Below are 27,683 nucleotides of genomic sequence, written 5' to 3' on the forward strand. Positions count from 1 at the left end.
TGCTATACTAGTCATCAGCATAAAAATCGCAGTGTTAAAAGTGAGAAACGCAGACATTTGTGTGTCACTAAAATGGCTTGCTGTCATTGAATAGACTGTTTATATGCATTTAAGATGGCCGCCGGAGTTCTTGTTTGAATAAAAATACTGCACCATCACTGTGGACAAGTTAGTAACACCCCCTGAAGAGCGGGAAAATTTTGTGCCTCCCACTTATGCAAACTGTCTGGTCAAGCCCATCCTACCTTTACTGTGTTGACTCTGAGAGGCCGAACCCTGTTTGCAAACGCAGCACCGCCTCCTCTGCCTGTAGCCACATCAAAGCAAAACGCAGCGCACGGGAGGCGAGTGTGACGTGCGTGTATCCAAAACATTGCGAGATTTCGCACGCAAACTCTCGGAACAGGAATCCTCGCATTGCCTGTCTCCCCCCAAGTAACCATCGCGAACTGTAACTTACTCTTACTACTTCAAATAGAAGCACCGCAAGCCAGGAGAACTACCAGAAGCTCAAGTAAGTGCTGCCTGAGTATTGCATTCAGTCGGTATCAAGCATTTAAAGGGCCATACACCCGCAAAATAGCGGTCACCCATAGCAACGCTGCGAAAAATTGTTGCAAATTGCATTCGATTTATCTAACTGTAATCTACTTATTGTCAGCATGTCTGTACAAGAAAATAACGCGCAGCCTGACCTCAGCGGATTCCCTGTGGCAGCCGCAGCCGGTCCCAGCACAATACCAACTGCTGCAGCACCTAGTTTAATGCCTTTAACTATGCCTTATTATTTTGGGGCCCCCTGGTTCCCACGGTATTCCGGAGAAGTTCAAATTTTAAGAGACTTTAAAGAGAAAATTCTTGCTGTGTTCAGATTGTACCCTGTATCCCCAGAACAGCAGATGGGGATTCTCCTTGCGCAACTGGAAGGAGCTGCTCTCAGAGAAGTGAAATCCTGGCAAAGCTCAGAATGGAGGACACTGGAGAAGATATTTGAATGTCTCTACACCACCTTTGAACCCAGAACTGTGTCAGAGGTTAAGATGAGGTTCTTCAGCAAGAAACAGCAATCGGGTGAGTCACTCAGAGATTTTGCATTATCTTTGCAGGAAGCCCTTAGAGCTGTTGTTCAAGTAGACCCCCGTGAGGCAGAGAATCAGGATAAAACCCTGAAAGAGCAATTTATTGAAGGTGTCAATACGGACAATTTAAAGAGTCAGCTAAGAATTCTAGCCACCCAGCATCCAAGTGCTGCTTCCTTAGACTTTAAAGAATTAGCTATCAGTATACTGGGAAAAAGTTCACCAACAGAACCTGTTAGATCCGCTGTAGTGCCAGCAACACAGCCGGTCACCCCTGTGAAACCTTTACCTGTTGTCAGTCAGGCAACTCAAGCCCCAATTCCTGACGCAGTTGCTGCCTTTACTGAGCAAGTCCAATTCCTGACTAAAAGTCTGGAGAAAGTTCACCAAAAAATGGAACAATGGGAAAAACCATTATTGCTGGAGGATGAGAAACCTGTGTCCAGAAGGCTCTTCTCTCCTGACTATAAAGAGACTTATTCCAGAAATTTGGGTGGACGCCCACCTGACCGCACTAGTACCCCTAAGCGGCCTATTTGCACATACTGTCACAAGCCAGGCCATACTGAAGCAACTTGCTGGCAGTTAAACGGGCGACCCCCGAGGCCAAGGACCACCCCTCGGGAGGTAAATCAATAGGTCCAGAAGATCCCTATTGGATGCCAAGATATGTTGGATCCCGTCCAGAAGCGACACTTCAAATAAATGGAGTTTCTTTTGTTGCCCTAGTTGACACAGGATCCCAAGTCACTACCATTCAACAAACAGCATTTGAAAAATACTGGGACCAAAATCAGCTTACCCAGCCCCCAGAATCCTGTCTGAGTCTCATAGCCAGTAACGGCAAACCCGTACCAATACTTGGTTATTGGGAACCTACCATTCAAGTAGGAGGAACTACACTATCCCAACAAGGCATTAATGTGGTACAAATCAAAGAAAATAAAAATAACCCTCCAATAGGGAACGTGAGCTGGGTTTAGACCATCGTCAGACAGGTTAGTTTTACCCTACTGATAGCAAAACCATTAACAGATTTATTTAACCAATCACTGGCAACAGGAGTCGTCCCAGAAGATTTGAAATTAGCAAATGTTGTGCCCATTCACAAGAAAGGTAGTAGGGAGGAATCGGGCAACTATAGGCCAGTAAGCCTGACATCAATAGTGGGGAAATTAATGGAAACCATACTTAAGGAGAGGATTGTGGAACATCTAAAATCCCATGGATTGAAAGATGAAAAACAGCATGGGTTTACTTCAGGGAGATCATGTCAAACTAATCTTATTGATTTTTTTGATTGGGTGACTAAAATAATAGATGGAGGAGGTGCAGTAGACATCGCTTATCTAGACTTTAGTAAGGCTTTTGATACTGTCCCACATAGAAGGCTTATCAATAAATTGCAGTCTTTGGGCTTGGACTCCCATATTGTTGAATGGATTAGACAGAGGCTGAGGGACAGACAACAGAGGGTTGTAGTCAATGGAGTATATTCAGACCAAGGTCTTGTTACTAGTGGGGTACCTCAGGGATCTGTTCTGGGACCCATATTGTTTAATATCTTTATCAGCGGAATTGCAGAAGGCCTCGATGGTAAGGTGTGTTTTTTTGCTGATGACACAAAGATTTGTAATAGGGTTGATGTTCCTGGAGGGATACACGAAATGGAAAAGGATTTAGGAAAACTAGAGTAATGGTCAAAAATCTGGCAACTAAAATTTAATGTTGATAAGTGCAAGATAATGCACCTGGGGCGTAAAAACCCAAGAGAAGAATATAAACACAGTGATACAGTCCTAACCTCAGTATCTGAGGAAAGGGATTTAGGGGTCATTATTTCAGAAGACTTAAAGGTAGGCAGACAATGTCATAGAGCAGCAGGAAATGCAAGCAGAATGCTTGGGTGTATAGGGAGAGGAATTACCAGTAGAAAGAGGGAGGTGCTCATGCCACTCTAGAGAGCACTAGTGAGACCTCATTTGGAGTATTGTGCTCAGTACTGGAGACCATATCTCCAGAAGGATATTGATACTTTGGAGAGAGTTCAGAGAAGAGCTACTAAACTGGTACATGGATTGCAGGATAAAACTTACCAGGAAAGATTAAAGGACCTTAACATGTATACAGTAGGTGAACCCGATTTTGTGTCAATCTCGCTCTCTTTCTCGGCGAGATTGAGCACCTACGAGCCCCATCGCGGGAGCCAGCGCCGAGCTGGCTTGCCGCGATGGAGACAGAGCCGTCATAGAAGCGACGGGAGATCCGACTTGGATTCCCGCCAATTCTACACGTGTGCGGCGTTTGTTATGAATTCTGAGGGGGAAGTCCCCGCCGGATTTTAAATAAAAATCCGGCATGGGTCCCCCCCTCAGGAGCATACCGGGCCCTTAGGTCTGTTATGGGTTGTAAGGAGAGCCCCCCCTACGCCGAAAAAAACGGCGTAGGGGGTCCCCCTACAATCCATACCAGACCCGTATCCAAAGCACGCTACCCGGCCAGCCAGGAAGGGAGTGGGGACGAGCGAGCGCCCCCCCCCCCTCCTGAGCCGTACCAGGCTGCATGCCCTCAACATGGGGGGGTTGGGTGCTCTGGGGCAGGGGGCGCACTGCGGCCCCCCCACCTCAGAGCACCCTGTCCCCATGTTGATGAGGACAGGGCCCCTTCCCGACAACCCTGGCCGTTGGTTGTCGGGGTATGCGGGCGGGAGGCTTATCGGAATCTGGGAGCCCCCTTTAATAAGGGGGCCCCCAGATACCGGCCCCCCACCCTAAGTGAATGAGTATGGGGTACATCGTACCCCTACCCATTCACCTGCAAGAAAAGTGGTAAAAACACAAATAAACCACACAGTGTATTAAAATATTTTATTTTTCTGCTCCGGAGGCCGCCCCCTGTCTTCTTTATTAGCTCTTTTACCAGGGGGGGCTCTTCTTCTTCCGCTATCCCGACGGGTCTTCTCCGCTATCCGGGGGGTCTTCTCAACTCTCCGGGGTTCTCCTTCTGTCTTCGCCGCTCTCCGTTGTTGACTCGGCGCACCCCGGTTCTTCGTCTCGCGAGATCTCGGATTTTAAATAAAAATTTAGCGAGACGAAGAACCGGGGTTCTCCTTCTGTCTTCGCCGCTCTCCGTTGTTGACTCGGCGCACCCCGGTTCTTCGTCTCGCGAGATCTCGGATTTTAAATAAAAATTTAGCGAGACGAAGAACCGGGGTTCTCCTTCTGTCTTCGCCGCTCTCCGTTGTTGACTCGGCGCACCCCGGTTCTTCGTCTCGCTAAATTTTTATTTAAAATCCGAGATCACGCGAGACGAAGAACCGGGGTGCGCCGAGTCAACAACGGAGAGCGGCGAAGACAGAAGGAGAACCCCGGAGAGTTGAGAAGACCCCCCGGATAGCGGAGAAGACCCGTCGGGATAGCGGAAGAAGAAGAGCCCCCCCTGGTAAAAGAGCTAATAAAGAAGACAGGGGGCGGCCTCCGGAGCAGAAAAATAAAATATTTTAATACACTGTGTGGTTTATTTGTGTTTTTACCACTTTTCTTGCAGGTGAATGGGTAGGGGTACGATGTACCCCATACTCATTCACTTAGGGTGGGGGGCCGGTATCTGGGGGCCCCCTTATTAAAGGGGGCTCCCAGATTCCGATAAGCCTCCCGCCCGCATACCCCGACAACCAACGGCCAGGGTTGTCGGGAAGGGGCCCTGTCCTCATCAACATGGGGACAGGGTGCTCTGAGGTGGGGGGGCCGCAGTGCGCCCCCTGCCCCAGAGCACCCAACCCCCCCATGTTGAGGGCATGCAGCCTGGTACGGCTCAGGAGGGGGGGGGGGGGGGGCGCTCGCCCGTCCCCCCTCCCTTCCTGGCTGGCCGGGTAGCGTGCTTTGGATACGGGTCTGGTATGGATTGTAGGGGGACCCCCTACGCCGTTTTTTTCGGCGTAGGGGGGGCTCTCCTTACAACCCATAACAGACCTAAGGGCCCGGTATGCTCCTGAGGTGGGGACCCATGCCGGATTTTTATTTAAAATCCGGCGGGGACTTCCCCCTCAGGATTCATAACAAACGCCGCACACGTGTAGAATTGGCGGGAATCCAAGTCGGATCTCCCGTCGCTTCTATGACGCGCTTGCTGGGATGTGCTGTCACTATTCCAGTGAGTGCGAGATCTCGGCACCATGTCGCCGAGTATCAGCGCGACGCTGTCGTGCTAAAAGCACAATATCACAAACACCTACTGTAGCTTGGAAGAAAGACGACACAGAGGGCATATGATAGAAACATTTAAATACATCAAGGGAATCAACAAGTTAAAAGAGGAGAGAATATTTAAAAGAAGAAAAGCTGCTACAAGAGGACATAGTTTTAAATTAGAGGGGCAAAGGTTTAAAAGTAATATCAGGAAGTATTACTTTACTGAGAGAGTAGTGAATGCATGGAATAGCCTTCCTGCAGAAGTGGTAGCTTCAAATACAGTGAAGGAGTTTAAGCATGCATGGGATAGGCATAAGGCCATCCTTCATATAAGATAGGGCCAGGGGCTATCCATAGTATTCAGTATATTGGGCAGACTAGATGGGCCAAATGGTTCTTATCTGCCGACACATTCTATGTTTCTATGTTTCTATAATAGTTCTAGGAATGAATGTCCTCAGGAACTGTTATGTTGAAATGCTGGAAGCCTTGCACCAGTCAGTGCCTACTGCCTCTTCTGCTTTTAAGAAGGAGATCCAACAAACCATCCGTGTACTAAATGCGCAACAGAGATTCGCCAATGAAAAAGGAGAAATCTGCTGTGTCCGTGTACGAGTGTCACGGCGGACAGGGAACTCAGACACACAGATAAACCAACAACCAGGCTCTAGGCGAGAAGTAGGGGAAGGGTCACCTCCTAGCTAAACCCTGACCTCTTTCCCTGCACTGCTCAGCCCACATTCAGACCTTGAAGGTAGGAATGATGTGTCCTCGTGCCTGGGCTAAAACACCCTAGATTCCCTGAGATGGTGAAAAGGGGAAAAGGAGCAGCCTGCTCGCACAGAACCTGGATGGGAAAGATGACACAAACACAACCTAGACAGCAATCAACAAAAACTGAAACCACACTTATCTTTTCTGAGCTGGAACAGACAACCTTCCTTCCTTGCTTCCAAGGCCAGACTGATTTCTATAACCCGCTCAGAACACTGGACTAGAGTGATAACCAATGACCCCACCCAGTGCACCTGATGGGAGGCGGGTCCAGCACGACTCCAAAACAAAACAAAACTAAGCTAAACTTGTGCTGCAATTCTGGCCGACCTCCGTACATAGTCAGAGCAGGGCATGACAGTACCCCCCCCTTCTACGGGTGACCTCCGGACACCCCGGACCAACCTTATCCGGATGGGATCTATGAAAAGCCTTTACCAATCGGCTGGCACTGACATCCGACGCCGTAACCCACGTCTTCTCCTCAGGGCCGTATCCCCTCCAGTGTACCAGGTACTGAAGGGAACCCCGAAGAACTCTAGAGTCGAGAACCCTGGAGATATCGAACTCCAAATTTCCATCAACCAGAACGGGAGGAGGAGGCAATGGCGATGGTTCCACCGATTTCACGTATTTTTTTAGTAAAGACCTGTGGAACACATCATGGATCCTCCAAGTCTGCGGAAGATCCAGCCGAAACGCTACTGGATTGATCACTGCAGATATTTTGTACGGACCGATAAATCTTGGACCCAGTTTCCAAGATGGCACTCTCAATTTAATATTTTTAGTGGACAACCACACCAGATCACCCACACACAGGTGCGGACCAGTCACACGTCTCTTGTTAGCCATTCGCTTATACCTCTCACCGATCTTCTCCAAAATCCCTTGGATCCTCCGCTAGATATTGGACAAGGCAGAAGAAAATCTCTCCTCCTCTGGCATCCCAGAGGAACCAGTCCCAGAAAAGGTACCAAACTGAGGATGAAAACCGTATGCACCAAAAAATGGCGACTTACCCGTGGACTCCTGCCTACGGTTATTCAAAGCAAATTCTGCTAGGGACAAGAATGAGGACCAGTCCTCCTGATTCTCAGCCACAAAGCACCTCAAGTAGGTCTCCAGGTTTTGAGTAATACGCTCTGTCTGTCCATTCGACTGCTGATGAAAAGCCGAAGAGAACGAAAGTTGAATGCCCAGCCGAGAACAGAATGCCCTCCAAAACCTGGAGACAAACTGCATGCCCCTATCAGAGACCACATCCGAAGGAATACCATGTAATTTCACAATTTTATCCACAAAAATCTGTGCAAGAGTCTTGGCATTAGGCAGACTAGTTAAAGATATAAAGTGAGCCATTTTACTGAAACGGTCAACTACCACCAAAATTACTGTTCTCCCGGAGGAACTCGGCAGATCCGTAATAAAGTCCATAGACAAATGCGTCTAAGGACGAAACGGAATTGACAATGGAAGAAGTGAACCAGCCGGTCGAGTATGAGCAACCTTTGACCGAGCACAGGTCTCACAAGCTGCCACGTAATCTTCAATGCTCTTACGCAACCCTGGCCACCAGAACCTCCGAGACACCAGATCACAGGTGGACTTACCACCAGGATGTCCAGTAAGGACAGTATCGTGATATTCCTTGAATACCTTGTATCGCAGGCCTTCAGGAACAAACAACCTCCCTGGGGGACAAGAACCAGGAGCCCCCTCCTGAGCTCCCAACATGTCCATCTCCAATTCGGGGTACAGAGCGGAAACCACCACCCCATCAACTAAAATCGGAGCAGGATCCTCTGAATCACCTCCCCCAGGAAAGCTGCGAGACAAGGCATCCGCCTTGACGTTCTTAACCCCTGGGCGAAAGGTAACCACAAAATTGAACCTGGTAAAAAACAGTGACCATCTGGCCTGTCTAGGGTTCAGACGCTTGGCAGATTGCAAGTAAGCCAAATTCTTATGGTCTGTATATACCGTAACGGGGTGAGACGCCCCCTTCAACCAGTGACGCCATTCCTCAAAGGCCAACTTGATAGCCAGCAACACTCTATCTCCAATATCATAATTCCTCTCATCGACCGAGAGCTTCTTGGAGAAAAAAGCACACGGGACCCATTTGCCAGGAAATGGACCCTGCGACAGCACCGCTCCAACCCCCACTTCAGATGCATCAACCTCCACTACGAATGGCTGAGACACATCGGGCTGCACCAGAATGGGAGCAGACGCAAAGCCGAAAAGGCCTGCAATGCCTCATCTGACCAGACAGAGACGTCGGCGCCCTTCTTAGTCATATCAGTGAGAGGTCTTACAATGGTAGAATAGTTTGAAATAAATTTTCTATAATAATTAGTAAACCCCAGGAACCTCATCAAAGCTTTCTGATTCTCTGGTCGGTCCCACTCCAGAACCGCCCGGACCTTTTCGGGGTCCATACGTAAACCAGAGTCAGAAAGCAGATATCCCAAGAACGGAAGCTCCTGCACCGAAAACAAACATTTCTCCAATTTAGCATATAATTTATTCTCCCGAAGGATCATGAAGACCTGTCTCACATGATCCTGATGGGTCTCCAGATAAGGAGAGTAAATTAAAATGTCATCCAAATAAACCACCACGAATCTCCCCACCAAATGATGAAAAATGTCATTGACGAATCGCTGAAATACTGCTGGCGCGTTCGTCAACCCAAAAGGCATAACCAGATTCTCAAAATTTTCCTCGTGCGTATTGAAGGCCTTTTTCCACTCATCCCCCTCCTTGATTCTGATCAGATTGTAGGCCCCTCTCAAATCCAACTTGGGGAACACCTTGGCTCCAACAATCTGATCAAAAAGGTCAGAGATCAAAGGCAGGGGATATGGATCCCGGACCGTAATACGGTTCAACTCCCGGAAATCCAAACACGGTCTCAGCGATCCATCCTTTTTTTTTTACAAAGAACAAGCCTACTGCCACCGGAGACTTAGATGGCCTAATATGACCTTTTGCCAAACTCTCGGCGATATACTTTCGTATAACCTCTCTTTCGGGTTAAGAAAGGTTGTAAAGCCGAGACTTTGGCAACTTAGCCCCTGGGATGAGATTAACTGGACAATCATAGTCACGATGAGGGGGCAATTCCTGAGTCCCACCCTCCGAAAAGACATCCGCAAAATCTGAGAGATACTGAGGTAACGCCGTAGTGGACACACCATCGCTTGCCAATCTATAATTGGGTTATGTTTAGTCAACCATGGTAACCCCAAAACTATAGGAGCTGGCAAATCCTTCATGACAAAACAAGACATAATCTCAACATGTGAATCACCCAACCTTAAGTGAATACCATGAACAATGTGAGTAAGACTCCTTTGAGAAAGAGGGGAAGAATCAATTGCAAAAACCCGAATCTCTTTTTCTAAAGTGCAAGTACTTAGACCCAGATTTTGAAGAAAAAGAGAGTCAATTAGGTTTACCCCAGCACCACAGTCAAGGAATACTTCAAAAAAAAATCTTTCTTGACTCTAGCGCCACCACAGCTGGAAGGAGAAAATGGGAACTGCAGGGAGCTTGCATTCACGCCACCAAGAGTCAGGAAAGTTTTTTTTTTATTTTTCTCTTCCACCTGCGGTTAAACAAAAGGACAAGAAAAAATAAAATGACCACTTTTCCCACAGTAGTAACACAGTTTGTGCAATTTCCTAAAGTCTCTACTATCAGAACGGCAAGAAACCTGACCCAGCTGCATGGGTTCCTCCGCTACCCCAGAGCTACCTGTAACATCACCCTGGGAAACAGTAGAGACGAAACCACTCACAGAAGGGATCCCCAGCGCGGAGGGAGCCCTACACCTTTCTCTAACACGTCTATCTAACCGTACTGCTAAAGACATTGCATTCTCCAAAGAATCTGGGTACTCATGAAAAGCAAGGGCATCTTTCAATCTCTTAGATAACCCCTGACAAAACTGACTACGTAACGCGGGATCATTCCACTCTGATTCGGTAGCCCATCTCCTAAACTCAACACAGTAAGACTCTGCAGTATGTTCACCCAGAAATAAATTACGTAATCTCGATTCCGCCATCGAGACCCGATCTGGGTCATCGTAGATTAATCCCAGGGCCTTAAAAAATTCCTCCACCGACCGGAGGGCCCGAGAACTGGGCGGCAGAGAAAAGGCCCAGGATTGCGTGTCCCCTTTAAGCAGAGAAATGATTATACCTATCCTCTGACTCTCATCACCTGACAACGATGGACGCAGCCGAAAATACAATTTGCAAGACTCTCTAAAACTGATAAAGTCATCCGTACCCCCTGCAAATCGATCAGGAAGAGCCACTTTTGGCTCCACACAAATTTGACCTGCACCTGATGCCAGAGCATTCTGACATCGTGTGACCGAACTACGCAGATCCGCAACCTGCATGCGGTCAACCAGTGCATCAATTGACGCCATCACAAAACCGCAGAGTAATGGCAGTCACTGTATGGCGGGTTATAATGTCACGGTGGACAGGGAACTCAGACACACAGATAAACCAACAACCAGGCTCTAGGCGAGAAGCAGGGGAAGGGTCACCTCCTAGCTAAACCCTGACCTCTTTCCCTGCACTGCTCAGCCCACATTCAGACCTTGAAGGTAGGAATGATGTGTCCTCGTGCCTGGGCTAAAACACCCTAGATTCCCTGAGATGGTGAAAAGGGGAAAAGGAGCAGCCTGCTCGCACAGAACCTGGATGGGAAAGATGACACAAACACAACCTAGACAGCAATCAACAAAAACTGAAACCACACTTATCTTTTCTGAGCTAGAACAGAAAACCTTCCTTCCTTGCTTCCAAGGCCAGACTGATTTCTATAACCCGCTCAGAACAGTGGACTAGAGTGATATTTAAACCAATGACCCCACCCAGTGCACCTGATGGGAGGCGGGTCCAGCACGACTCCAAAACAAAACTAAACTAAACACGTGCTGCAATTCTGGCCGACCTCCGCACATAGTCAGAGCAGGGCATGACACCGAGATAACCAACCTGTGATTCTCAAACCCAACACCGAAACCCTCTTGTGGTGTCAAGCTGTAGTTGGAATTCAAGGTCAAGACTACCAAGCCTTGGTAGAGCCCGTTGTCTTGGAAGACTATCCTCTAGTTAGAGCCGCAAGAAGCCTAGTAACCGTCTCTGAAGGTAAAGTGCCTATTCGTCTCCTAAACTTGAGTGATCACAGTGTAACATTGAAAAAATACCGTCCCATCGCACAGCTGATCTAAGTTACATTTCAAGATGTCATCAGTGTGTCTACAGATACCAAAGAGCCACTTACTAAGAAACAGTACCCATAGGACCAAAATTTAAGCACCCCCTGGTGGAAAGAACTTCATGTGGGAGATGCTTCCACACCAGAATACCAATTGGAAGGAGTACTGAAAATCGTGAAGGAACTTCACCATGCCTTCAGTAAGCATTCTACAGATTATGGAGAAGTAGATATCATTAAACACTCCATCCCTACAGGTTTACACCCTTAAATCAAGGAAAGGTATCGGCCTATACCACCAACTATGTACCAATCCGTAAAACAAATGATCCAGGAGATTAAAGACTCCAATATCATCAAAGACAGCCATAGCCCATGGGCTGCACCACTAGTCCTTGTCCGGAAAAAAGACGGCAACATCAGATTCTGTGTGGACTACAGAAAAATCAATCAAATCACTCACAAAGATGCTTACCCTTTACCTCGCACAGAAGAATCCTTGACAGCTTTAGGATCTTCAGCCTACTTTTCCATTCTTGATTTAGCCAGTGGATACTGGCAAGTTCCAATGGCACCTGAAGATCGTGAGAAGACTGCATTTACCACCCCTATCGGCCTATTTGAGTTCAACTGCATGCCTTTTGGACTTTGCAATGCGCCTGGAACTTCAGAGATTAATGGAGCGTTGTTTGGGCACAAAAATTTTGAAACTGTCCTGTTGTACTTGTCCTGTCATCATCTACTCCAAATCTTATGAAGATCACCTGAAGCATCTGCCCGAAGTTTTTCAAGTTCTCATTAAACATGGACTCAAAGTCAAACCATCTAAGTGTTATCTACTGAAGCCAGAAGTCAAATACTTAGGGCATATTGTCAGCTCTGAAGGTGTTAAACCTGATCCAGAGAAGATAGCCGCAGTCCAAAAATTGGCTTACTCCTACTACGGTGAAAGAAGTGAGAAGTTTCCTCAGTTTCGCAGGATATTACAGACGTTTCATTCCTCACTTTGCCCAAATTGCAGAACTAATATTAGAACTTCTGAGAGGACATCCGAAAATATATCAGAAATCTCCAATACCAGTTGAATGGAACACTGAAAGAGAAATTGCCTTCCAGCTCCTGAAAAAGAAGTTAACAGAACCACCAATCTTAGGCTATCCAGATTACCAACAGCCATTTCATCTCTACACAGATGCCAGTAAGAAAGGCCTGGGAGCTGACTTGTCACAAATACAAGAAGGTAAAGAAAGAGTAATTTCCTACGCTAGTAGATCTCTTAGAGGTACTGAAAGAAACGACCAAAACTATAGTTCCTTTAAATTGGAATTCCTCGCACTTGTGTGGGCTGTTACAGACAAATTTAACCACCTCAGCCCCCAGTGCTTAAACACCCTGAAAGACCAGGCCACTTTTTACACTTCTGACCTACACTACTTTCACCGTTTATTGATCGGTCATGCAACTTACCACCCAAATGAATTTTACCTCCTTTTCTTCTCACTAATAGAGATTTCATTTGGTGGTATTTCATTGCTGCTGACATTTTTACTTTTTTTGTTATTAATCGAAATTTAACGATTTTTTTGCAAAAAAATGACATTTTTCACTTTCAGTTGTAAAATTTTGCAAAAAAAGCGAGATCCATATATAAATTTTGCTCGAAATTTATTGTTCTACATGTCTTTGATGAAAAAAAAATGTTTGGGTAAAAAAAAAATGGTTTGGGTAAAAGTTATAGCGTTTACAAACTATGGTACAAAAATGTGAATTTCCGCTTTTTGAAGCAGCTCTGACTTTCTGAGCACCTGTCATGTTTCCTGAGGTTCTACAATGCCTAGACAGTACAAACACCCCACAAATGACCCCATTTCGGAAAGTACACACCCTAAGGTACTCGCTGATGGGCATAGTGAGTTCATAGAACTTTTTATTTTTTGTCACAAGTTAGCGGAAAATGATGATTTTTTTTTTATTTATTTTTTTCTTACAAAGTCTCATATTCCACTAATTTGTGACAAAAAATAAAAAGTTCTATGAACTCACTATGCCCATCACGAAATACCTTGGGGTCTCTTCTTTCCAAAATGGGGTCACTTGTGGGGTAGTTATACTGCCCTGGCATTCTAGGGGCCCAAATGTGTGGTAAGGAGTTTGAAATCAAATTCTGTAAAAAATGACCTGTGAAATCCGAAAGGTGCTCTTTGGAATGTGGGCCCCTTTGCCCACCTAGGCTACAAAAAAGTGTCACACATGTGGTATCTCCGTACTCGGGAGAAGTTGGGGAATGTGTTTTGGGGTGTCATTTTACATATACCCATGCTGGGTGAGATAAATATCTTGGTCAAATGCCAACTTTGTATAAAAAAATGGGAAAAGTTGTCTTTTGCCAAGATATTTCTCTCACCCAGCATGGGTATATGTAAAATGACACCCCAAAACACATTCCCCAACTTTTCCTGAGTACGGCGATACCAGATGTGTGACACTTTTTTGCAGCCTAAATGCGCAAAGGGGCCCACATTCCTTTTATGAGGGCATTTTTAGACATTTGGATCCCAGACTTCTTTTCACGCTTTAGGGCCCCTAGAATGCCAGGGCAGTATAAATACCCCACATGTGACCCCATTTTGGAAAGAAGACACCCCAAGGTATTCAATGAGGGGCATGGCGAGTTCATAGAAATTTTTTTTTTTTGGCACAAGTTAGCGGAAATTGATTTTATTTATTTTTTTCTCACAAAGTCTCCCTTTCCGCTAACTTGGGACAAAAATTTCAATCTTTCATGGACTCAATATGCCCCTCACAGAATACCTGGGGGTGTCTTCTTTCCGAAATGGGGTCACATGTGGGGTATTTATACTGCCCTGGCATTCTAGGGGCCCTAAAGCGTGAGAAGAAGTCTGGAATATAAATGTCTAAAAATTTTTACGCATTTGGATTCCGTGAGGGGTATGGTGAGTTCATGTGAGATTTAATTTTTTGACGCAAGTTAGTGGAATATGAGACTTTGTAAGAAAAAAAAAAAAATTCCGCTAACTTGGGCCAAAAAAATGTCTGAATGGAGCCTTACAGAGGGGTGATCAATGACAGGGGGGGTGATCAATGACAGGGGTGTGATCAATGACAGGGGGGTGATCAATGACAGGGGGGTGATCAGAGAGTCTATATGGGGTGATCACCAGTCATTGATCACGCCCCTGTAAGGCTCCATTCAGACGTCCGTGTGCGTTTTGCGGATCCGATCCATCTATCAGTGGATCCGTAAAAATCATGCGGACATCTGAATGGAGCTTTACAGGGGGGTGATCAATGACAGGGGGGTAATCAATGACAGGGGGGTGATCAGGGAGTCTATATGGGGTGATCACCACAGTCATTGATCATGCCCCTGTAAGGCTCCATTCAGACGTCCGTGTGCGTTTTGCGGATCCGATCCATCTATCAGTGGATCCGTAAAAATCATGCGGACGTCTGAATGGAGCTTTACAGGGGGTTGATCAATGACAGGGGGGTAATCAATGACAGGGGGGTGATCAGGGAGTCTATATGGGGTGATCACCACAGTCATTGATCATGCCCCTGTATGGTTCCATTCAGACGTCCGTGTGCGTTTTGCGGATCCGATCCATCTATCAGTGGATCCGTAAAAATCATGCGGACGTCTGAATGGAGCTTTACAGGCGTGTGATCAATGACAGGGGGGTAATCAATGACAGGGGGGTGATCAGGGAGTCTATATGGGGTGATCACCACAGTCATTGATCATGCCCCTGTAAGGCTCCATTCAGACGTCCGTGTGCGTTTTGCGGATCCGATCCATCTATCAGTGGATCCGTAAAAATCATGCGGACGTCTGAATGGAGCTTTACAGGGGGGTGATCAATGACAGGGGGGTAATCAATGACACGGGGGTGATGAGGGAGTCTATATGGGGTGATCACCACAGTCATTGATCATGCCCCTGTAAGGCTCCATTCAGACGTCCGTGTGCGTTTTGCGGATCCGATCCATCTATCAGTGGATCCGTAAAAATCATGCGTCTAATATACCTGTTAGGGGTTAAAAAAATCACATCTCCAGCCTGCCAGCGAACGATCGCCGCTGGCAGGCTGGAGATCCACTTTCTTACCTTCCGTTCCTGTGAGCGCGCGCGCCTGTGTGCGCGCGTTCACAGGAAATCTCGGCCATCGCGAGAGGACGCGCCGGCGTGTCCACTCGGAATCAATCAACCACCTCCAGGACGCGTCTGTGCGTACAGCGGTCAGGAGGTGGTTAAAGATTATCTTGCTGCAACACCCTTTGTGGCCTTCACAGATAACAACCCACTAGCGCATCTTAACACCGCCAAGTTAGGAGCTCTAGAACAAAGATGGGCCTCACGCCTTGCTAACTACAATTTCACCGTGAAGTACAGAACAGGAAAAGCTAATGAAAATGCAGATGCATTATCCCGTCTGCCGACCAAAGAAGACCCCACTACAAAAGAAGATGTTTGGGAAGAGGTAGAGATGCCATCCTTCTATAAAAACTTAACCTCCTTGCTGGCCTCTGCTAGGACACTTATCTCCTCTAATTGGAGATGTGACTCACCTCCCACATTAGCTATGTAGCTTAATAAATGTGACGATATCTATAGAATGGAGCAGATAGCTGGTTGGGAAGCCAGATCCACTCAAGCTTTTCAGAAGACCAGGTTTCCTTGAGTATCATTTAGAGGCTTCGATAAACAAGGGATATCCAGTAATATTTCACAAATCCCTATAGTAGACTGAATCTTCTAGATGGCTGCATTCCAGACTTGACGACTTAACAAGCTGTATTCCCTACCCACCCCCTCCCTTTTTCCCCAATTCCTATCTAATGTTTATTTTTTGCATTATTTGTGATTATTCATTATCCTTATTTTTCATATTCTGTACAGTAATTATTGCACATTTGATATTTTACGGAAAAGTATTACACTTTTGCTAAGAAAAAAAAAAAGAGACAAAATACTTTCATGATCTATACTTTTCAATAAAAAGTGTTTTGAAACTTCTATAAAAACTTAGCCAACCAAGACATCATCACCGTTAAAGGGAAAAAGGTAAAGTTGAGCGAACACCTGGATGTTCGGGTTCGAGAAGTTCGGCCGAACTTCCCGGAAATGTTCGGGTTCGGGATCCGAACCCGACCCGAACTTCGTCCCGAACCCCATTGAAGTCAATGGGGACCCAAACCTTTCGGCACTAAAAAGGCTGTAAAACAGCCCAGGAAAGGGCTAGAGGGCTGCAAAAGGCAGCAAAATGTAGTTAAATCCCCTGCAAACCAATGTGGAAAGGGAAATGAATAAAAATAAAAATAAAATAAATAAAAATTAACCAATATAAATTGGAGAGAGGTCCCATAGCAGAGAATCTGGCTTCATGTCAGCAGAGAATCAGTCTTCATGTCATAGCAGAGAATCATGCTTAACGTCACCCACCACTGGAACAGTCCATTGTCAGATATCTAGGCCCAGGCACCCAGGCAGAGGAGAGAGGTCCCATAGCAGAGAATCTGGCTTCATGTCAGCAGAGAATCAGTCTTCATGTCATAGCAGAGAATCAGACTTCACGTCACCCACCACTGGAACAGTCCATTGTCAGATATTTAGGCCCCGGCACCCAGGCAGAGGAGAGAGGTCCCATAACATAGAATCTGGCTTCATGTCAGCAGAGAATCAGTCTTCATGTCATAGCAGAGAATCAGGCTTCACGTCACCCACCACTGGAACAGTCCATTGTCAGATATTTAGGCCCAGGTACCCAGGCAGAGGAGAGAGGCCCCATAGCAGAGAATCTGGCTTCATGTCAGCAGAGAATCAGTCTTCATGTCATAGCAGAGAATCAGGCTTCACGTCACCCACCACTGGAACAGTCCATTGTCAGATATTTAGGCCCAGGCACCCAGGTAGAGGAGAGAGATCCCATAGCAGAGAATCTGGCTTCATGTCAGCAGAGAATCAGTCTTCATGTCATAGCAGAGAATCAGGCTTCACGTCACCCACCACTGGAACAGTCCATTGTCAGATATTTAGGCCCCGGCACCCAGGCAGAGGAGAGAGGTCCCATAACAGAGATTCAGGCTTCATGTCAGCAGAGAATCAGTCTTCATGTCATAGCAGAGAATCAGGCTTCACGTCACCCAACTTTGGGACAGTCCATTGTAATATAATTTAGGCCCCGGCACCCAGACAGAGGAGAGAGGTCCCATAACATAGAATCTGGCTTCATGTCAGCGACTCAGCAGAGAATCAGTCTTCATGTTATAGCAGAGAATCAGGCTTCATGTCACCCACCACTAGAACAGGCCACTGTCAGATATTTTTAGGCCCCGGCACCCAGACAGAGGAGAGGTTCATTCAACTTTGGGTTGCCCCGCAATATAATGGTAAAATGAAAATAAAAATAGAATTGAATGAGGAAGTGCCCTGGAGTACAATAATATATGGTTAAGGGGAGGTAGTTAATGTCTAATCTGCACAAGGGATGGACAGGTCCTGTGGGATCCATGCCTGGTTAATTTTTATGAACGTCAGCTTGTCCACATTGGCTGTAGACAGGCGGCTGCGTTTGTCTGTAATGACGCCCCCTGCCGTGCTGAATACACGTTCAGACAAAACGCTGGCCGCCGGGCAGGCCAGCACCTCCAAGGCATAAAAGGCTATCTCTGGCCACGTGGAAAATTTGGAGACCCAGAAGTTGAATGGGGCCGAACCATCAGTCAGTACGTGGAGGGGTGTGCACACGTACTGTTCCATCATGTTAGTGAAATGTTGCCTCCTGCTAACACGTTCCGTATCAGGTGGTGGTGCAGTTAGCTGTGGCGTGGTGACAAAACTTTTCCACATCTCTGCCATGCTAACCCTGCCCTCAGAGGAGCTGGCCGTGACACAGCTGCGTTGGCGACCTCTTGCTCCTCCTCTGCCTTCGCCTTGGGCTTCCACTTGTTCCCCTGTGACATTTGGGAATGCTCTCAGTAGCGCGTCTACCAACGTGCGCTTGTACTCGCGCATCTTCCTATCACGCTCCAGTGTAGGAAGTAAGGTGGGTCTTTGTACCGTGGATCCAGCTGTCGTTGCGCAGGCACTGCAGCATGTAGTCGCTCATGTGTGCCAGGCTGCCCAGAGGTAAGGACAAGCTGTCCTCTGTAAGAGGCGTATCGTCATCGTCCTGAGTTTCCCCCCAGCCACGCACCAGTGATGGGGCCGAGCTGCGTTGGGTGCCACCCCGCTGTGAACATGCTTCATCCTCATCCTCCTCCACCTCCTCCTCATCCTCGTCCTCCTCGTCCTCGAGTAGTGGGCCCTGTCTGGCCACATTTGTACCTGGCCTCTGCTGTTGCAAAAAACCTCCCTCTGAGTCACTTCGAAGATACTGGCCTGAAAGTGCTAAAAATGATCCCTCTTCCTCCTCCTCCTCCTGGGCCACCTCCTCTTCCATCATCGCCCTAAGTGTTTTCTCAAGGAGACATAGAAGTGGTATTGTAACGCTGATAACGGCGTCATCGCCACTGGCCATGTTGGTGGTGTACTCGAAACAGCGCAACAGGGCACACAGGTCTCGCATGGAGGCCCAGTCATTGGTGGTGAAGTGGTGCTGTTCCGCAGTGCGACTGACCCGTGCGTGCTGCAGCTGAAACTCCACTATGGCCTGCTGCTGCTCGCACAGTCTGTCCAACATGTGCAAGGTGGAGTTCCACCTGGTGGGCACGTTGCATATGAGACGGTGAGCGGGAAGGCCGAAGTTACGCTGTAGCGCAGACAGGCGAGCAGCGGCAGGATGTGAACGCCGGAAGCGCGAACAGACGGCCCGCACTTTATGCAGCAGCTCTGACATGTCGGGGTAGTTGTGAATGAACTTCTGCACCACCAAATTCAGCACATGCACCAGGCAAGGAATGTGCGTCAAACTGGCTAGTCCCAGAGCTGCGACGAGATTTCGCCCATTATCGCACACCACCGGGCCGGGCTTGAGGCTCACCGGCAGCAACCACTCGTCGGTCTGTTGTTCTATACCCCCCCACAACTCCTGTGCGGTGTGGGGCCTGTCCTCCAAACATATGAGTTTCAGAATGGCCCGCTGGCGTTTACCCCGGGCTGTGCTGAAGTTGGTGGTGAAGGTGTGTGGCTGACTGGATGAGCAGGTGGAAGAAGAGGAGGAGGAAGCTGAGTAGGAGGAGGAGGAGACAGGAGGCAAAGAATGTTGCCCTGCGATCCTTGGCGGCGGAAGGACGTGCGCCAAACAGCTCTCCGCCTGGGGCCCACCCGCCACTACATTTACCCAGTGTGCAGTTAGGGAGATATAGCGTCCCTGGCCGTGCTTACTGGTCCACGTATCTGTGGTTAGGTGGACCTTGCCACAGATGGCGTTGCGCAGTGCACAATTGATTTTATCGGTACTTGGTTGGGCAGGGAAGGCACGGCTCTCATGGAGAAGTAGTGGCGGCTGGAAACAACATACTGTGGGACAGCAAGCAACATGAGCTGTTTGAAGCTGTCTGTGTCCACCAGCCTAAATGACAGCATTTCATAGGCCAGTAGTTAAGAAATGCTGGCATTCAGGGCCAGGGATCGAGGGTGGCTAGGTGGGAATTTACGCTTTCTCTCAAATGTTTGTGAGATGGAGAGCTGAACGCTGCCGTGTGACATGGTTGAGATGCTTGGTGACGCAGGTGGTGGTGTTGGTGGTACATCCCATGTTTGCTGGGCGGCAGGTGCCAACGTTCCTCCAGAGGCGGAGGAAGAGGCCGAGGCTTCGGCAGCAGCAGAAGAGGCCGAGGCGGCAGCAGCAGCAGCAATGTGTCGTCAGCACATTGTTTGAAGAAGTGCCATGCCAGGGAACTCCTTGAAGCTGCCTTTGGGGTGCTCGGTCCCAGATGGCGGCGGTCAGTAGCAGGCAGAGTTTCTTGGCGGCGGGTGTTCTGCTTTTGCCCACTGCTCCCTCTTTGTCTTTTGCTACGCTGTTGGCTCGGTCTCACCACTGCCTCTTCCTCCGAACTGTGAAAGTCAGTGGCACGACCTTCATTCCATGTGGGGTCTAGGACCTCATCGTCCCCTGAATTGTCTTCCACCCAGTCTTGATCCCTGACCTCCTGTTCAGTCTGCACACTGCAGAAAGACGCAGAAGTTGGCACCTGTGTTTCATCATCATCAGAGACGTGCTGAGGTGATATTCCCATGTCCTCATCATTAGGAAACATAAGTGGTTGTGCGTTAGTGCATTCTATCTCTTCCACCCCTGGGGAAGGGCTAGGTGAATGCCCTTGGGAAACCCTGCCAGCAGAGTCTTCAAACAGCATAAGAGACTGCTGCATAACTTGAGGCTCAGACAGTTTCCCTGATATGCATGGGGGTGATGTGACAGACTGATGGGCTTGGTTTTCATGCGCCATCTGTGCGCTTTCTGCAGAAGACTGGGTGGGAGATAATGTGAACGTGCTGGATGCACTATCGGCCACCCAATTGACTAATGCCTGTACCTGCTCAGGCCTTACCATCCTTAGAACGGCATTGGGCCCCATCAAATATCCCTGTAAATTCTGGCGGCTACTGGGACCTGAGGTTGTTGGTACACTAGGACGTGTGGCTGTGGCAGAACGGCCACGTCCTCTCCCAGCACCAGAGGGTCCACTAACACCACCACGACCATGTCCGCGTCCCTTACTAGATGTTTTCCTCATTGTTACCGTTCACCACAATAAGAAAAATATTATTCGGGCCAATGTATTGAATTCAAATTCAGGCCTTTTTTTTTACAGACACCTAACACTATCTGGCTATCTATTTAGGTACCGTATTACACTAATACAGGCACAGCAGTAACCACAGATTTAGCTGAATATAAATGTGAGGCCTATTATTTAGGTACTTGGTGACAGGTATACGTTTACGGACAGATTTAGACTTGGATCTGCACAGTAGCGTGTGTGTGAAGTCACTAATCACTAATTATGTGACTTCTGAAGGTAATTGGTTGTACCAGAGCTTTTTATGGGCTTCCTTACAATACGCACATGCCAATTTTCTGTTTTAAATTTCTGAAAAATATTTTTATTTATATATTCTTCTCATTTCACTTCACCAGCTTAAACTATTGTGTTCTTGATCACATAAAATTCTGATTAACAAAACATTGAACTTAAGGCTGTAATGTAACAAAATACTAAAAAAGTCAATGGGAGTAAATACTTTTGCAAGGCACTGTATGTATATATATATATATATATATATATATATACACTGCTCAAAAAAATAAAGGGAACACTTAAACAACACAATGTAACTCCAAGTCAATCACACTTCTGTGAAATCAAACTGTCCACTTAGGAAGCAACACTGAGTGGCAATCAATTTCACATGCTGTTGTGCAAATGGGATAGACAACAGGTGGAAATTATAGGCAATTAGCAAGACACCCCCAATAAAAGGAGTGGTTCTGCAGGTGGTGACCACAGACCACTTCGCAGTTCCTATGCTTCCTGGCTGATGTTTTGGTCACTTTTGAATGCTGGCGGTGCCTTCACTCTAGTGGTAGCATGAGACGGAGTCTACAACCCACACAAGCTTATCCAGGATGGCACATCAATGCGAGCTGTGGCAAGAAGGTTTGCTGTGTCTGTCAGCATAGTGACCAGAGCATGGAGGCGCTACCAGGAGACAGGCCAGTACATCAGGAGACGTGGAGGAGGCCGTAGGAGGGCAACAACCCAGCAGCAGGACCGCTACCTCCGCCTTTGTGCAAGGAGGAACAGGAGGAGCACTGCCAGAGCCCTGCAAAATGACCTCCAGCAGGCCACAAATGTGCATGTGTCTGCTCAAACGGTCAGAAACAGACTCCATGAGGGTGATATGAGGGCCCGACGTCCACAGGTGGGGGTTGTGCTTACAGCCCAACACCGTGCAGGACGTTTGGCATTTGCCAGAGAACACCAAGATTGTCAAATTCGCCACTGGCGGCCTGTGCTCTTCACAGATGAAAGCAGGTTCACACTGAGCACATGTGACAGACGTGACAGAGTCTGGAGACGCCGTGGAGAACGTTCTGCTGCCTGCAACATCCTCCAGCATGACCGGTTTGGCATTGGGTCAGTAATGGTGTGGGGTCGCATTTCTTTGGAGGGCCGCACAGCCCTCCATGTGCTCGCCAGAGGTAGCCTGACTGCTATTAGGTACCGAGATGAGATCCTCAGACCCCTTGTGAGACCATATGCTGGTGCGGTTGGCCCTGTGTTCCTATCCACCAACGTCACGTTGCACCACAGACTGTCCAGGAATTGGCAGATGCTTTAGTCCAGGTCTGGGAGGAGATCCCTCAGGAGACCGTCCGCCACCTCATCAGGAGCATGCACAGGCGTTGTAGGGAGGTCATACAGGCACGTGGAGGCCACACACACTACTGAGCCTCATTTTGACTTGTTTTAAGGACATTACCTCAAAGTTGGATCAGCCTGTAGTGTGTTTTTCCACTTTAATTTTGAGTGTGACTCCAAATCCAGACAACCATGGGTTGAAAATCTGGATTTCCATTTTCAACTATGTAAAGAACAAAGTATTTCAGCAGAATATTTAATTAATTCAGATCTAGGATGTGTTATTTTTGTGTTCCCTTTATTTTTTGAGCAGTATATATATATATATATATATATATATATATATATGGAAAACATAATGGGGGAGATTTATCAAACTGGTGAGGGCCTGACGTCCACAGGTGGGGGTTGTGCTTACAGCCCAACACCGTGCAGGACGTTTGGCATTTGCCAGAGAACACCAAGATTGTCAAATTCGCCACTGGAGCCCTGTGCTCCTCACAGATGAAAGCAGGTTCACACTGAGCACATGTGACAGACGTGACAGAGTCTGGAGACGCCGTGGAGAACGTTCTGCTGCCTGCAACATCCTCCAGCATGACCGGTTTGGCATTGGATCAGTAATGGTGTGGGGTGGCATTTCTTTGGAGGGCCACACAGCCCTCCATATGCTCGCCAGAGGTAGCCTGACTGCTATTAGGTACCGAGATGAGATCCTCAGACTCCTTGTGAGACAATATGCTGGTGCGGTTGGCCCTGTGTTCCTATCCACCAACGTCACGTTGCACAACAGACTGTCCAGGAGTTGGCAGATGCTTTAGTCCAGTTCTGGGAGGAGATCCCTCAGGAGACCGTCCGCCACCTCATCAGGAGCATGCACAGGCGTTGTAGGGAGGTCATACAGGCACGTGGAGGCCACACACACTACTGAGCCTCATTTTGACTTGTTTTAAGGACATTACATCAAAGTTGGATCATCCTGTAGTGTTTTTTTCCACTTTAATTTTGAGTGTGACTCCAAATCCAGACCTCCATGGGGTGAAAAATTTGATTTCCATTTTTAACTATGTAAAGAACAAAGTATTTCAGAAGAATATTTAATTAATTCAGATCTAGGATGTGTTATTTTTGTGTTCCCTTTATTTTTTGAGCTGTATATATATATATATATATATATATATATATTGTGGGAGATTAGCTGGTGGGGATCACCTTTTCTGAAAACAGACAGTCCGTATGCAGGCAGTTTCTTTGAAAGTCTGGCTGGTTGCCAGGTTTATTTAGCCCAAAAGGTTTGCACAGCAGAAAACAAACAAAACAGAAAGTAAATCCTTGCCGTCTGGCGCTAAGCTATACAGTTATGTCCTGACTATACGGTGTGGGGCTGCTCCCCGACACCGCCAACACAAATGGTAAAGCAAACCTTTAGTTTCTCTTGCATCCAAACATAGCTCTCCCTTCAGCCACACAGGTTACAATCCTGAGACTCAGCACATGAGAGAGCTGTTGTGCTCTCTTCCTGTTTATTTAAAGTCCACCTGGAGGTGAACTCCAGTGGACCACAATCTCTGGACCGGAACCAAGCCTGCCTTAGAGGCTGGAAAAACCCGGGCCGGATTCCGGTTCAGTCCCTCACAACAGAGCGCATGCGAGGTGAAACATACCTATCATCCACCACCTCGCCTCGCATACCATCACATATGCCCCCCCCTCTGCTCTAGCCCCCGCGGCTGAGCAACTGTCCCCAGCATACAATGCATGTGGGAGAGGGCATCCGCATTGTTTTGGAGCTTGCCCGGCCTATGCTCTACTGAAAACTTAAAGGGCTGTAAGGCCAGAAACCACCTTGTCAAGCGGCTATTTTTTTCCCTGTTGTCACACATCCACTTTAGGGGTGCATGGTCGGTGACGAGCTTAAACTACCTTCCCAGTAAGTAATATTTCAGCGAGTCTAGGGCCCATTTAATAGCGAGACATTCCTTCTCGACAATGGCATAGTTCTTTTCATGCTTGTTCAGCTTTCGGCTCAGGTATACCACTGGGTGCTCCTCACCGTCTCTGGTTTGGGATAGGACAGCCCCTAGGCCCACCTCAGAGGCGTCCGTCTGTACCACAAACTCCTTTGAGAAGTCCGGGGTTACCAACACCGGTAGTACACAAAGGGCCTGCTTTAACTTCTGGAAGGCCTCCTCGGCTTCAGGATTCCATTTAACCATGGCCGACCCCCTGCCCTTTGTCAGGTCGGTCAGAGGGGCGGCAATGGTGGCAAAGTCGGGTATTAACCGCCGCTAATACCCCGTAATGCCAATAAAGGCCCGAACTTGTTTTTTGTTTATCGGTTGGGGCCATTTTTGAATTGCCTCAACCTTATTGGTCTGGGGCTTGACCAGTCCCCGGCCAATAACGTAGCAAAGGTATTTGGCTTCCTCCAGGCCTATGGCACACTTTTTTGGGTTGGCCGTGAGACCTTCTTCCTTAAGTGAATCTACCACTGCTTGTACCCAAAGCAGGTGCGATTCCCAATTTGGGCTGTGGATGACCACATCGTCCAAGTAAGCAGCTGCATAAGGGCGATGTGGGCTCAAAGTTTTATCCATCATTCGCTGGAATGATGCAGGAGCTCCATGCAGACCAAAAGGCATCCGCTTATACTGAAATGAGCCTTCAGGAGTGGAAAAGGCTGTTTTCTCCTTGGCCGATTCAGTTAGGGGTATCTGCCAGTAGCCTTTCGTCAGGTCTAGGGTCGTTATGTAGCGGGCTTGTCCCAACCTGTCCACGAGTTCGTCGACCCGAGGCATCGGGTAGGCATCGAACTTGGAGACACTGTTGAGTTTCCTAAAGTCGTTACAAAACCTAACAGTGCCATCGGGTTTTGGGACCAGCACTATGGGGCTCGACCAATCACTGTGGGACTCTTCTATCACGTCCGGAATTCTATATGCCTTTACATTTACGCGAACCCCAGGTTCTGTCACTATGTCATGCCGAATCACATTGGTTCGTCCGGGTAAGGGGGAGAAAAAGTCTCTATTTTTGTACAAAAACGCCCTAACGTCACTTTGTTGCACCAGGGATAGGGATTCCGTTATGGGGACATCAGGGATCACCGGTCGCCGGACTGTTGCAGCCGGAGATGTGGCCAATAAAGTCTCTCTGTCCTTCCAGGGTTTTAAGAGATTTACATGTTAAATCTTTTGTGGATTCCGTTTCCCAGGTTGGTAGACTTTGTAGTTGACCTCTCCTACTTTTTCAACTACCTCAAAGGGACCCTGCCACTTAGCCAGGAACTTGCTTTCAACCGTGGGAACCAGTACCAACACTCGGTCCCCGGGGCTGAAAGTATGGACCTTGGCACCCCGATTATAGACCCTCCTCTGGGCCTCCTGGGCTCGCTCCATATGTTCACGAACCAGGGACAAGACAGCTGCGATTCGATCCTGCATCAAGGAGACATGCTCTATGACGCTTCGATACGGGATGGCCTCTCCTTCCCACGTCTCTTTGGCGACATCTAGCAGCCCCCTGGGATGTCTACCATACAATAGCTCAAAGGGGGAATACCCTGTGGACCCCTGCGGAACCTTGCGTATGGCAAACATGAGATATGGTATAAAAAAATCCCAATTTTTCCCATCTCTGTCAACCACCTTTTTCAGTATACTTTTCAGCGTTTTATTAAATGGCTCCACAAGTCCATCCGTTTGGGGGTGGTAGACCGAGGTGCGGAGATGGGAAATTTTATATACTTTACACAGTTCCTTGGTGACCCTGGACATAAATGGGGTGCCTTGATCGGTTAAGATCTCCTTTGGGATCCCCACTCGACTAAACACCTGGACCAACTCCTTGGCGATAGTCTTAGCGGAGGTGTTACGCAAGGGGATGGCCTCAGGGTAGCGTGTTGCGTAGTCCACGATTACCAGAATATGCTGGTGACCCCGGGCAGACTTCACCACTGGCCCCACCAGGTCCATGCCAATCCGTTCAAAAGGGACCTCAATTATTGGTAGAGCGACCAGGGGACTGCGAAAGTGGGGCGCCGGTGCTGACAATTGGCACTCGGGGCACGACTCACAGTACTGCCTGACATCTGCATGCAACCCAGGCCAGAAAAATCTCTGGGCGATTCTCTCCCTGGTCTTTTCAACGCCGAGATGTCCCCCCATCACGTGACTATGTGCCAGGTCTAGTACGACCCTGCGGAAGGGTTTGGGAACCAGTAGCTGTTCGACCTCGTCTTCTCCACGTTTTATCACCTGATACAGTAAATTGTTGTTGAGGGCCTTGTAGGGGAAGGACACCCCCTAGTTAGGGACCACCGGTTCCCCATCCACCATCTTAACATTTTCCCTAGCTCTAATGAGGGTGACATCTCACAGTTGTTCGGTACAGAAATCCTCTCTCCTGACTTCTAAATCTGGCATAACATTTGGACTACTCTCACTGTCAGGGTCAGAGAAATTCTCCTGTTCATTACCCTCGAACTGAGGGCTATCTTCCCGGTCCTCCGGCTCCCCAGCCAAGACAGGGAAAGGAAGAGGATCTCCCGCTTCCTCAACAACGTCCCCTTCCCTTTGGAAAAAAGGATCTGGCGAGAGCTCCCGTGCCTCCCCAGCAGGGGGAGCTCTATCTACCAGTCTCCCCTTGCCTTCCCATAAGCTCCAAAAATGGGGAAAATCTCTCCCCACTAATGCTTCGTGAAGCAGTGACGGCATCACCCCGACTGAATGTGTCACACTGCCCCAAGGGGTATCAACCTCAACCACTTCTGTCTGGTAGTCCCGTGTGTCCCCATGAATACAAATGACCCCGATAGTACTGGGGTGTAGTTTGGAGGGGTTTACACAATCCTTCCTGATTAGTGTCACCACACTACCCGAGTCTAGCAGGGCTGTGAGTGGTTTTCCATTCACAGAGATAGCACAGATTTGTCTCTCGTTGCGACTCGAACATGCTGCAGTACACGCGACCTGTGCAAAAAGAGAAATGTGTATTTTCCTGTAAGCATAGTCACACTGCATAGGCTCATCGCTTAACGGACAGTTTGCAGCAATATGCC

This window comes from Bufo bufo, chromosome 4 (genome assembly GCF_905171765.1).
Source record: "Bufo bufo chromosome 4, aBufBuf1.1, whole genome shotgun sequence".
NCBI classification, from domain to species: Eukaryota; Metazoa; Chordata; class Amphibia; order Anura; family Bufonidae; genus Bufo; species Bufo bufo.